The 14,489-nt window shown below is 40.9% G+C and overlaps 1 protein-coding gene across 1 annotated transcript in view; it reads left to right on the top strand.

Moving 5' to 3' along the window:
- The window catches only part of Adamtsl1 (ADAMTS like 1), a 398,322-nt gene that overhangs the window by 326,317 nt on the left and 57,516 nt on the right, over positions 1-14,489 (top strand). The gene's annotated exons all lie outside the window — the stretch shown is intronic.

Genomic DNA, 14,489 nt, shown 5'->3' with positions numbered 1-14,489 from the left:
ACATTCCTTTTATGGCCAAAAGTCCTTTTTAAGGACTATTATTCCTCAGGTAGGATAATAGTCCACTGTATAAATAGGCCACCTTTCATTCATCTCTTCCTCGGGTAGTAGAGTAGACATCTGTGTGTTTCTGTTTGGGCTATAATGAACAATGATACTAAAGATGCGTGTGCAAGTTCACAAGCAGCTATAAGTTTCATCTCTTTGTTAATTCATTTCTAAAAGTACAAATGCTCCATTGTGTGGAGAATTTGTTTACCTTTTTTTTTTTTTTAAGACAAGGTTTCTCTTATCCAGGAACTTGCTTTGTAGACAAGGCTGGCCTCAAACTCACAGAGGTCCACCTTCCTCTGCCTCCTGAGTGCTGGGATTAAAGGCATGTGCCACCATGCCCGGCTTCTGTTTACTTTTTAACAGAACTGCCATCTCTGTTCCAAACAGTCATATTATTTTACATCTCCATCAGCAGTGTAAAGGGCCCTAATTTCTCCATGCCCTCATTGCTTATTATTGTCTGTCATTTTTATTACCACAGTCCTCATGACTGGTGATGTTAAATATCTTTTATTGTTTTAATTCATGTAAAAGACAGTTGCAACAACTTCCCACATCTTCCCACCTTCTCCTCTTTACCCACCCAAGCATCGTTCTGCTGCTCATTGTCCTTCTCTATGTCTTCTTTGCTGCAGGGATAATTTGAGCTATGTGTACAGTCTATACAGTGTGCATGTTCATTCCTACTGCTACTGTCACACCTTACCATGTATTTCAGGGCCTGAAACAATACAAATATTCTCATAGTTCTTACAGTCCTGTAAGTGGAAAGACTGAAGGAAAGACTAAATCAAGTTGGCGATAGGCTCTCTTCTTCCCTGAAGATTCTAGGGGAGAATCCTTTCTTTGATGTTCAAATTGGTGGAAGAATTTTGTTCCATGTGATGTAGGAATGTGGACCACATTTTCTTGCTGAATATACATTAAAAACTATTCCTGGCTTCTAGAAACCACTGTGTTCTTTGGCTCTTGAGTCCTTTATTTTCAAGCCAATAATAGTATGTTCTCCCTTCACATGTGTTACCTACACTTTCTTCCGTGTGTCTTCTAAGTGTTCATGGGACTAAACCGGGCCCACCCAGGTGGCATAGGATCATCTCTCGATTCAGCAAGCTAGCAGCCTTCATTTCCTTCTGCCACGACACAGGGTCCAGGGATGAAGACCTCTTTGCAAAGTCATTATTTTGCCTGTGTACAACGCCTGAGAACACTAACTCATTTCCATCAGATTGTTGCCAAAGAATAAAGTGCAAGTCTATGTTGCACTAATTTTTCAAAAAAAAAAAAAAAAAGCCAAAAACCAAAAAATATTTTCAAATATAACAGATTTTTTTAGTTAAACCAATTCAAAAATTTAAAAATTCTTCCTGGACTAAACAGGCTTATGCTCCAATACTGGCCTCTGGTTAAGGGGTCCATTTTCTATACTTCTGTTCACATGCATACCTTATTTCCCAAAGACACTGTTTTATAAAATCAAATCTCAGTTTATTTAGCTAAACAACAGCCATGGAAGTCATGCGGTAGTTTGGATGTAAAAAGATTTACTTTTTAATATTACTAAAGAAGGGAGGTTGCTGTAATAATGGAAGACTTTAGGGAATGCATTTGCCTCATTACCAAATTTAGAAGCAGAATCAGAACTATAAACCTGTTGCTTGATTGTAAACAGAGGATCTTTAAATAGATGTGCTCTTGGCTCTCACAGACCAGAGAATCCTGTGGCTCTCTTACATGAGAATAAAGGACAGCAGTGCCCACCTGCTATCGCCAGCTCTGAGGTCTCCTCACCTGCAGATCTAGCAAGGAAAGTTGACACATGTTTTTCTTTGTGGAATAGACGGAAGCAGTGTGCAGCTTTTACAGTAAAGTCTTTAAAAATAGCAAATGAAATGAAACTGTCTCTAGAACATGCTAAACTTGATCTTGACTGGAGCTCAAGTGCAAGGGGAGAAAGGGGAGGCTAAAGGAGACCTTCACAGACAGCAGAAGAGCAAAGGGCTCATTCCAGAACTGCAAAATGGGGGAAGTTTGGGGAAGGGAAATCAGACTGAGAAAAAAAACATGCATGCTGTCTGTGACAGAGCAATTCATGTTAAACTGCTAAGAGGTAAGATCCTGGGATACTTCTGGCCATCAAGAAACAGCTAGTTGACATTGACAGACAGTGTCCATTACAACAAATATCAGTGTAGGATGTTATTAATATTCATAAAGGATTTCATAGGCTCGAGCTGATCTTGGTACTTTAAACCTAAGCTAGGTACCTTAAGGTTAAATACTTCAACTGAAAATTCCCATTGCAAGCAATTTTTCCCCCAGGTGTAACTACATTGGCACGTATTAGAGACTTGTGACAATTGCAGGGTAGGCAGAGTCCAGTGTTTGAGACAATGCTTTCATATACTCACTGTGAGGCATTGTCTATTAATGACATTTGGAATGAATATAAATAAATCTAAAATGCTTAATTTTAGATTTAGACTGAATGAGGTTTACAGTATTTCATTGCTTTCAACTTCAATGTTGTTGTAGACTCACATTTCAGTTAACAGGTGCCAGCATCTTCACCTTCTCTTGAACTGATTCTCAGATCTGTCATGACTGTCTTTTTGGATGGCAAATGAGGGTCTGCCCAGCCTAGGTGGTTCCAGATCTTCTCTGGAGACACGGATTTTAAAGCTTATCTCCAACAGGACCACTGCAGATGACTTCTAAGCCTTTTGGATCACCTCAGAACTGACTGAAATTTAGAGAAAAATCCATCATATTTAAATTATTTGTTTTTCAAATACATTGAAACTCCCATACTTCTTCAAAAATAGTAGCTTCACCACCTCACTCTCTCTTTTTACACTACTATTGCTGTTGCTGCTGCTGCTTCCTCCTCCTCCTATCCCTACTCCTTCACCTCTTTTGCCTTCTCCTCCTCTTTATTCTTCACCCTGTTAACCATTTTTGTCCCTATATGTATTATACCAGAAGTTCCCAGCACCGCTCCTCACATATCCTCATTGGGTGGTGGCAGAGATGCAGCTGGTAAAAGTTACCAGTGTTGAAACTGTTAAGCCTGAAAATTGTGAGGAGAAAGATAACATCCACGATTACCCAATTAAAGTGAACTTTATTAAACACTGGCCGGGTCTATACCCAGAAGTCCCAAAGAATGGCACTGAACTTGGTTAGCCAGTTACTCATAAAGGCAAAACCTACAAGGCTAATTTCCACCTTTGTCCAATCAGGAGCAAGCATAAATCCCACCTAGGTACCTCTCATCAATGTGCGATCAGGCACATCCTGCGCAGTTGGGGCAACCAGCCTTGTTTACTGAAGTGAAAACAACACAAGGCTGGGTTCTCTTACATGAATGCCTTCAGCGTTACAGGAAGTTATCTGTCCTTGAGCAAGTGGGGTTCACGGTTAACTTTCGCCCTTACAGAAACCCTACAGTATACATAGGTATGACTTGTTCTAAGGCTGATTTCTCACCTATTCCTTTCAGCAACTTCTGACAGAGAAGTAGAAGTATAGAGAAATTCGTAGAACTACGCGAAGTTTGTATGACTGTGTAATAACAGAGCACAGATGCTCAACTCATAAGCTGTGCTTTCTCATGCCTACGCCACTGGGGGTACCACTGATTATCATTCATATTTACTATTTAGTCTTTATTAATATGACTCAAAACTCCACATCTGACCAGTATCCTTGGAAGAGTCTGCCAACAACTAAAGTTAGATCCAACTCTTTGCCTTGGTGCATGCTCTCTAGACCTCACATGATCCCCACGGCTGCTTTCTCGAATTCTTATTTCCATCATTGCTCCTTTGCTCCAGTCATCAATGACAGGTTTCTTTTGTTAAGATGGACAGGTGTACATGTTTACTTCCTGGTGTGTATTGTCTGTAGTGAACACTGAGAACCTAAACTCATTCATTTTCCTAACTCATTTTTGATGGCTAAGGATGGGAGAGATCACTTTCACCTGAAATCTGTGACTCATACTGAAGAACCTAAATAAGAAATTGGTTCGTTCATTCATTCATTCATTCATTCATTCATTCATTCATTCATTCATTCAGTTAGTGAATACTAATTAGCACTTGCTAACTGCATTGAAAAACATGCAAATTATATAGTGTACAAAATATGATAGTTTATTTCTTCTTTTACAGAAGAATTGTGTAGTTTGACCTCAGAAGTGACACACTTCCCTTCCTGTTCCATCTACTAGGACTCCATCTGTGTCTGTGTCTGTTTCCAGAGTGACCACGCTGTGGTCCAGGATAAAGAGGAAAGGGATTTGGTTTCATCCACATAGTTCCTGCCCTAACTCCTAAAGCAGAAGGTGTCATGTTGCTTCTAACCAAAGCTCTGCTGGTAGAGGCTTCAGCACAGCTCTGAGAGTACTTGACAATGCTGTATGTTCTTGGCTTTAATCCAATAACAACCTTCTTTTCTGGTTAATTTTTGGTCAACTTAACACAAGCTAGAGTCATTTGAGAAGAAGGAACCTCAACTAAGAAAATGCCCCCACCAGGTTTGCTTGTGGGTAAGCCTGTGGGGCATTTTCTCGATTGATAGCTGATGTGGGAGGGCGAAGCCCACTGTGGGTGATACCACTTCCTAGGGCAGCTAGTACTGAGGTGTATGAGAAGGAAGGCTGAGCAAGCCGTGAGGAGAAATAGAGTTTACCCTGAGAGTTGTACTCAACCTTTCCTCCCCAAAGTTGATTTTGGTCATAGTGTTTAATCATAGTAGCAGAAACCCTAGCTAACATACCTTCTCATCTCCTCCAGCTGATGTGTCAGTCATGTTTACACCAGACCAGAGAGTTTTCAAACGTATTTATTCATGAATTTTTCCTAGGCAATTTTGATTTTTTTACCTAGAGGCACATGTGAGGAGAGGAAGTAGTAGCCTCCATGCACAGAACTGTTTTTGAGCTTTTGCTTCTAAGGCTTCTCATGTGACCCTGCCTGCCTCCAGAGGGCCTCACTCTTAAGGAGCTGGGCTTCCTAGCTTGCTGAGCATCTCCACTTAAAGACATCAAAAGACCCCACTCATGCCAGGTAGGTGTCACATGCACTGATGTTAACATACAAGTGTTAGCTATACGTTGGTCTGCCCTTTTTACAAGGCACCTGCTACATGTCAGATTCAGATTAAATAAATTAAGAATGAGACTCAAAAATACATACAAAGGTTGATATAGTGGTACAAATCTGTAATCCCAGCACTCCTGGGAACAGAGATAGTAAGACTTTAAGTTTGAGGCCATAGCATGTAAACTGGTTTACATAGCAAGTTTTGAACCACATGTAGAACGACATAGCAAGACCTTGTCTCATTAAAAAAATTAAAAAAAAAAACTCAAAGTATTGGAAATTTCAAAAATATACATATAAGTATTTTTGGAATAAATGTGAGAGGGTCAATGAATTAAGAAAAATTGTTCATTTTAAACTTCTATTGATTATAAATGTTTGAGTGACTTTACACTCTGTATTAAAAGTGGTTCATGATGGTAGTGAAAGCATAGAAGTAGAAACCTGTGCTAATAACAGCACCTCTACTGATAGCGGACAAGGCCATTACTTTTCAGCACAACCTCAGTATAATTAATTAAGGGCTGGATTTAATTCAGTGACATTTGAATTTTATAGCCATACACTTGCAGCTATAAAAACCACCTTTATTATTAAAATTCCTCTAGGAAAAATAACTTGGTAATTGTGGGTCTGCTCTGGTCCCTGGCCTCATTTCCCCATTGGCACAATGGTTTTTATAACATGGTGAGGCAGCTCTTGTATTGGCGAAGGACAGATTATGTCTTTAACAAGTGCCCTAGGGATTCTGCCGCAGCCAGTCTGCGGACCAGGATTTAGGGACCTTCCCTAACAAATACTGGGCTATAGGTCCAAGATCTGGTGTCCAGCTCAGCATTATAAAATGGCAGTGCTGTAGTCTTACACAAAGTGTGGAGCCTTTCCGAACCAAGCCCTGGCTATTCAAAAGATAGTTTTACCTGTCTGCCTCTCAAAGCTTTTTTTTTTTTTTTTTTTGAGGACCTACTTCCTGCCAGGACTAGATGGCAGGGAGATTATATAATGAGGCTTGATTGAAGGAAATGGTATAAAGAACATTAATTTCTGATGGTCTTATGAAAAAAATCCAAATAAGTGAGATTTATAATGCCTGGCAAGGGAGTGACTGTGCATGCTTTAGATGGAGTAGTTGGAAAGGGCCTCATGAAGAGATGTTATGTGCAAAGAGACCTAGGAGAATGTATCCATGTAGATATCTGTAGGTAGAAGACATCAGGAATGGGGGCCAGACAGAGCAGGGCTGCTGGCTAGAGAAACCAAAGGCCAGTAAATAGAACATAGTGGCTTATGGGAATTTTGGTCTCCATGAGGCAGGAAAGACAGACAATGGATAGAAGACAGCTAGTTGTGAAAAAGGAGCTATAAACTTTGTTTGGATTCTATTGAAGAAGCATTAGAAATGTTAAGTGGCAAATCATGTGTTCTGATTGATGTTTCATAAAAAAGGTTCTGTCTTAAGAAAAAACTGTAGTGAGGTCAGAGTGGAGACCCCACCATGACCACAGAGGTGAGGATAGCATTTAATTGTGTTGGGCTAGATTTGAAATTAGAATTGATATTTATTAGTATCAGTGTTATGCCATATTTGCCTGCATTTATATGTCTGCATATCATTATAGTACTTCATCATTCCTCTTCACCAGGCCACACATGATCGTAAATGGATGGTAGGTGGGAACAGCTCTGCACAGTCATAATAGACATGGAAAGCCTACACCCATACTCACCTGCACCACTCCTAAATACAATTCCAGTGAGCTTAATTACTTCTACCAGAGGTCAAGTCAAACAGGAGAGCAAAACAAAGAAGGACAGCTTCAAATATGAAGCTGAGTGGCCACACATGGGAAATGAGGAAGAATATGCAAAATATGAAAAGCAGGTGTCAGACTCAAAAGAGCATTTCTGAAACAAGATTTTCTTCAGTTAATGAAGGATAAGAGGAGTGAATGCCACTCTAGAATGACCTGCCTTTAAATGGTTAAAACAAAATTAAATCCATTTGGCTTACAAAAGATTATGCTTCAGGTATATGAAATGATCTCATGTGGACCCTTATTTCCCCAAGGTGCTTAATAAATGAATCTTTGCATTGTATTTTATGGTCATGTGCACGCACTGCTGTATTTTTTTCCCCTGATGATAAAAAGCCTGTTAAAGCATAGCATACAAAGAACTTCCACTTCCGGAAAGAAAGCTTAGAAGATGTGGTTGTGCTGTTCCCTTATGCCTATTGCTAAGTGCAGTTTAAAACCCTGACCATTGTGTGTGCAAGTACAAAGTTGAAAAGTAGAATGATGAAAGCTGACTGGCTAGACACCTTGGAAACCGAGGGACAGTTCAGCACACACAATTGTGAATTTATTGGGCTTCCTTTTTGCATCATAAACTCTAAACTTGGAGCTGGAAAAGGGAGCTACCAAGAAATACCAATGAGTATGTGAGAAAGAAAAAAAAAACATATACTAGAATCCTGTTCTGTCTAGCAAAAGGAACAGGAAAGAGACAGCATAGCAAGACCAATGTTTAGGAAATATTGCTGAGCTCTGACCAAACATCACAGAAACACACTGTGATCTATACAACATAGTAATGCAGGCTGGTTAAGGAGCCTAGACTCACCTTCCCTCATGGACAGTATAAAATGAGGTACCTACCTCAACACACCCATAGAGGTGGTATCACAGAAAATGAGGAGTTTCCTCCCTACTGGAAGCTAATGAAGTTGATGAGAACACTTGGGGAGCCTGGACCTCTACCTTCACCTCAAAGAATTCTTATTGCCACACTCACTTGAGAATCAGACCTTTAGCAACCCACAGAAGCTGTCATGAAGGCTGTTTCCATTGTGATAGCAGTAAAGACCAATGGAGATCCAGAAAGCCCACTCCTGCCCAGCAGTACTGAGGATCCCTTGACATGGGAAACATGAGAAGTCCAGCAAGGAAGCTGGACTTCTACCCTTCTCTGCTTCTGTTTCTATATGGTTCCAGAGAAAATGGCTGAAACACTTAAAACAGAAGACTCACATAGAATATAGATGGCATGTAACAGAATACAAAATACCTGGGCTATTTTTGAAATCATTCATCACTTAAAAACTCACTTTCACTGTCGCTGGGGAGGGAGGTGAAAAGAGAGCAGGTACAGAGACTCGTGTCCAGAAAAGCCAGGATCAGGTGGGCTGTGCTCACTAGGATGGAGCAACCCCAGCTATGCAAAGCAGAAAGAACCTCACAGCTCAGGGGGAGGCTAACCAGTCTCCTTGGGAGGTCTCTGAAGGGGAACAGCCTCAGGTTGCAGTCACCTGGGAGAACGAAGCTGTGGTTGCTAGTTTTTCCATACACCACCAAAATTAAAAGTCAGACCAGAAGACGGCTTTGCCATCCCTCTGAGCCTCTCCCCAGGGGAAGGCTTTGCCATTTTCCCATGGGTCTGAGGCATGAGGACCTTGACATGGCCACGGTCATGTTAAGCAATACACATTCACTCGGGACTTCATGCATTCTTTACATGTTCACTCAGGCTTTCCACACAGAATGGCAAGGAAAAAGTAAAGCTTGTCCTTTTCTTCAGAAGGACAGATTGTCTGTATGAAAAGTACTTTAAAAAAAAGCTAATAAAAAGAGCCTCGGACCAACATGTACCCACATTTCCATATGCCAGAAATTTAAAACACAGTATTAGCCATCCCTGAAAAGAACTAGGTAAAAATCCAACAGAACACATCAAGATTTGTATCCTGGAATCTTCAAACCACTAGTAAAGATAAGTGGGCATAAGGTTTTCATGGACTAAAGGGCACAATATAACACAGAAGTTGGTTTTTTCCATAATTGATTGATATATATATATATATATATATATATTTCATATTATGCCTTTCAAAATCTTAGTAAGACTTCATAGGTGTGCACAAGTTAGTTTGAAATGACTATAAAACAATACAGTAGAGTAGCAAAGGAGAATAAGGCAGGAAGCATCAGCTTGCCTGATTATATAGTTACAGTAATTGAGGCTGTATGCTATTAGCATGAGGAAAATGCAATGAAACTGAACAGTGATCTCAGAAGCAGATCTGCACAAACATGCTCAACTCGTCTTGACAACAATGAGGCCATCCAAGACAGAAAAGACAGACTGCCAATAAAGTATGTCAGAACAACTGGGTAGCCGTAGGCTAAGAACAAGGGGATTTTATCTGAGTGTCATACCTTATACAAAAATTAATTCATGTATGGGTAGCACTGACTAGAACTTTTTATTATCATTTATTACAATTTATTCAAGTTGTATCCTGGCTGTGGCCCCCTCCTCATCGCCTCCCAATCCCACCTTCCATCCCTCTTCTCCCCCTATGCCCCTCCCCTAGTCCACTGATAGGAGAGGTCCTCTTCCCCTTCTATCTGACCCTAGCCTATCAGGTCTCATCAGAACTGGTTGCATTGTCTTCCTCTGTGGCCTGGCAAGCCTGCACTCCTCCCCTCAGGGGAGGTGATCAGAGAACCTGTCACTGAGTTCATGGCAGAGACAGCCCCTGCTGTCCTTACTAGAAAACCCACTTGGAGACTTAGTCTATGGGCTACATCTGAGCCAGGTTTTTAGGTCCTCTCCATGCATGGTCCTTGTTTGGGGTATCATTGTCTTCAGAGACCCCAGGGCTCTGTTTTGTTTGTTTGTTTGTTTGTTTGTTTGTTTGTTTGTTTGGCTGTGTTGGTCTCCTTTTGGAGCTCCTGTCCCCTCCAGGTCTTTCTTTTTTTTTTTTAATTTTATTTTTTTCTTATCAGTTACATTTTATTAACTCTGTATCCCAGCCGATCCCTCATTCCCTCCCAGTCCCTCCCTCCCTCCTTCATCTCCAACGTGCCCCTTGCCAAGTCCACTGATAGGGGGGACCTCCTCCCCATTCATCTGATCCTGTTTTATCAGGTATCTTCAGGACTGGCTGCAAAGCTCTCCTCTGTGGCCTAACAGGACTGCTCCTCCCTTGGGGGGTGGGGAGGCCAAAGAGCCAGTCATTGAGTTCCTGTTAGAAATAGTCCTTGTTCCCCTCACTATGGGAAACCAATTGGTTACTGAGCTACCACAGGCTACATCTGAGCAGAGGTTCTAGGTTACATTCATACATGGTCCTTGGTTGCATGTCAGTCTCAGAAAAGACCCTGTGCCCAGATATATTTGGTCCTTGTGGAGCTCCTATCCTTTCCTCATCAGACTAACTCCCCTTCTTTCTTATGATTCCCTGTACTCTGCCAAAGGTTTGGTCATGAGTCTTTGCTTTGAAAACACTGCTAGTTAGAGTCTTTCAAATGCGCTCAGTAGACTCCTGTCAATGTTCAATGCGCATCCCATCTGTCTTTCAAAACGAGGATTGATAATCTTACCCCATGTCCGCTCTCTTGATTATCTTTTTTAGGTGTATAGATTTCATTATGTTTATCATATCTTATAGGTCTATATAAGTGAGTATATACCGTGTTTGTCTTTCTCCTTCCCCTCCAGGTCTTTCTATCTCCCCCTTCTTTCACAAAATTCCATGCATTCTACCCAAAGTTTTGCTAATAGTCTTAGCCTCTGCTTCAATACCTCAATCAGTAGAGTCTTTCAGAGGCTGTCTGTGGTAGGCCTCTGTCCTGTTCCCTGTCTTCTTCTGCTTCTGATATCTAATGTGTTTGCCCTGCTGAATGAGGATTGAGCATCTTTTAGGAAATGATCTTTACTAACCCTACATCTGACAGAGGGCTAATATCCAGTATATATAAAGAACTTAAGATTAAACACCAACAAACCAATTACAGAGAATTCTTGATAGAGGAATATTGAATGGCAGAGAAACACTTAAAGAGATGCTCAACATCCTTAGTCATCAGAGAGATACAAATCAAAACAACTCTGAGATTTCACCTTACACCCATCAGAATGGCTAAGATCAAAAACTCGAATGACAACACATGCTGGAGAGGTTGTGGAGAAAGGGGAACCCTCCTCCACTGCTGGTGGGAATATAAACTTGTACAACCACTTTGGAAATCAATTGGTGCTTTCTGAGAAAAATAGGAATAATACTACCTCAAGATCCAGCTATACCACTCCTAGGCGTGTATCTGAAATATGCTCAACTATACAACAAGGACATTTGCTCAACCATGTTCATATCAGCTCTATTCGCAATAGCCAGAATCTGGAAACAAACTTGATGTCCCCTCAACTGAACAATGGATGCAGAAATTTGGTACATTTACACAATGGAATACTACTCATCTATTAAAAACAAGAAAATCATGAAATTTGCAGGCAAATGAAAAGATAATCTTGAGTGAGGTATCCCAGAAACAGAAAGACATACATGGTATATACTCACTTATAAGTGGTTATTAGACATATAATATAAGATAAACATATTAAAATCTATACTCCTAAAGATGCTAAGCAACAAGAAAGACCCTAGGGAAGATGCTGACTAGAATTTTTAATAGCTGTTTTCACCCAATACATTTTTTATCTTAATGCTTATTAGAATCCCAAAAGTTTGTTTGTTTTTTAAATCATATAAAGTTATCTTAAAATCATCAACCAGGAACTCCAAATTTCAAAAATCAATAAGTAATTGGTTTCCTGATATAAAAATTAAATCTTGAGAACAATAAAATAATGCATAAATATAAAAATTAGCTCAATGCATCACTAGACTGAATGTAAAAGCTAAACCATAAAACTTTTAGGAAAAAAAATCATAGGAAATTATCTTCAGAACTTAGATCTATGTAAGTAGTTCCTAGCAAAGCATCATCCATAAAAATGATAAATTGGATATAATTAAAGTCAGATATTTAGGTCTGTGAAGGGTCGCATTAAGGCAAAAAGGAAAGCTACAGACTGGATGAGCATTTGCAGCGCACACATCTGACGAAGCATTGTATCTAGACTATAAAAGACCTCTTAAGAGTCAAGAGTAAAATAGGTAGTGGCTGCAGGTTTTTGGATGCAAGAAGATGTGTCACATTGAGAATGAGAAGATTGCCTCACCAAAGTGCACGAGCATACGCTGGAGAGCATGCGCCACCCTCACCGCAGCACAAGTTATTGGAGTCACTTCGGCTTCCGGGCGAAGCCATCCGGGTCCATGTGAAGATGGCGGCCATGTGGCCCACATCTATGCTGTTTGACTGTTCATCTCCAAAGCCTTGGTAGCCTAGGACCAGAAATATGAAGATGAGGCATTGAAGAAGGATATCAGAGTCATCCTGATCCCATAAGACCAGCCCCTGTTAGTAGCTTTGCTGCAAACCCAAAAAGTTTGGAAGCCCTGGTGCCTGCCAGTGCTTGCTAGCAGAAATTCTACTGATAAGCCCATCACGAGGACTGGGATTTAGCCTTGTAATATGCATTGTAAGATTCTAATGTTTAAAAATGGAGCGTCAATGGCAAAATAAGTAATCCATTTACAGAATACTCAAATGGAGCGCGGTGGTTGGCACGCACTGCAGCTCCCAGCTGGCACCATTCACTTCTGCAGCGGAGTGCATCCCGGCTGCAGCAGAAATCATTTCATCCCAGCATGGGATCTGGTGCCCTTCAGAGAAGTGGCTCCTGGACACGGGGTGTTCTTCAGATACCTGCCTCTCTGAGACTCCTTTCCCTAATGGTAAATAACGTTTCTATCAGCTTTGCTTTCTGCGCTTTCCCCTGCTTCTATCCAGACTCTTTGAAGGGAACTTGACGGAGTCTGTTTGTGTCATAATTATTGTCTACTTGCTTCTAAGTGCCCTGGAGCCCAGATTATGCCTTTTTGCATCTCCATTTTTTTTTTCACTTCCACCAACAAGATTTACCTGGAGAAGACATGTAAATGTGCAAATGCTTTTAGAATTTTACCTTTAAAAAGCAGAGCTGAGGAACTTTTGGAAGTGACCACCACACAAAGCAGCCATGCTTCTAGGCACAGTGAGTGGTTCTCAACCTGTAGGTCCCAACCCCTTTTGGCAAACCTCTGTCTCCAAAAATATTTACATTACGATTCATAGCAGTAGCAAAATTACAGTTAGGAAGTTGCAACAAAAATAACTTTATGGTTGGGGGTCACTACAGCCCGAACTGTGTTAAAGAGGTTACAGCATTGGGAAGGTTGAGAACCACTAAGAAAGAGGTTTAGAAAGAGGGGAAATGGGCACAGAGAGGGCTGGCCTCTGGTGAGATGGGATATTACTGTGGGTGGTGACTGTGTAACCGTGTAATTGACCCCTTAATGAGGCAACAGGTAGATACAGGTGCCATCGAGGAGACTTGAAGAAATGTCAAATCTCCAGACCAGTCATTTTATTTCTGGTTGACAAGAATTCTTGAAGGTAGCAGTTGTGTAAATCTGGACCAAGAGGAGGGGACAGCACATCATGGGAGAAGAAAAACAAATCCAGGCAAAGCCTTTATCCCTGGTAGTAAAAGAGAAATCCACGTGGATAAGGGAGCTACCATGGAGCACTCATGGGCCGGTCCCTTGCCTCAGCGCACAGCCCGAGCCTTGGGAGAGATGTGAGAGCGGTATGCAGAAGGAGTTTATGTAACAACCAGGGAGAGGGGGAGCTGGCTGTGGCTGGGCAGTGTTAACCTATGTGATGACATCCTCACATTCTGCACCCTTCTATAATGCAGCTGTCAGAAGGAAGACAGGAAAGAGTGCCATTTACTCAGGTGAATACCTTTCAGATATTCACCCCCCAGGAACAGTTTAATGGTAATCCTTATTTTCATAAATAAATCTTTACCCTCGATTGAAAGGAAGAAGAGAAAGAATTCATTGGAAAGACTTCTGCTCCTCTTCTCCTTGTAAAAAGGGCACTAAATACAAAGAACAAGCCTGCTTCAGCACAGATACTGGGGAGACAATTTCTTTGTTAGATTTGATTGCCAGTAGTTTGAACACAGGGTCTTATACAGCAGATAGTGCAAGCATTGAAAAGAAATTCAAACCTTCAGCTCTGTTTTTTTTTTCTATTTTAATACTACTACTTACTAAACTTCTGGCTAATAATTTCTAAATGTTCAAATAGCATGAATAGATATTTCACCAAAAAAAAAAAAAAAAAAAAAGTACATGTGGTCAATAGGCAGGTGAGAGGGAGCCGATAGCATCAGCCATTAGGGAAATAAACCACAATAAGATACCACTGTGCGACTATCCGATGAAAGAAAGAAAAGGTCGAGAGGAGGGAAGGAGAGGGGATTGCCACACGACATTTACGCTGCATTCCTACGCATTTATGCCAAAGAAATGAAGACAGATGTCCCCACAGCTAGCTGCACCAGTGTTTCTAACAGCTTTATCAGAAT

The sequence above is a fragment of the Psammomys obesus genome, unplaced genomic scaffold (assembly GCF_907164565.1).
Source record: "Psammomys obesus unplaced genomic scaffold, mPsaObe1.curated_primary_1811, whole genome shotgun sequence".
Classification (NCBI taxonomy): Eukaryota; Metazoa; Chordata; class Mammalia; order Rodentia; family Muridae; genus Psammomys; species Psammomys obesus.
This window is presented reverse-complemented; position numbering and strand designations above follow the sequence as displayed.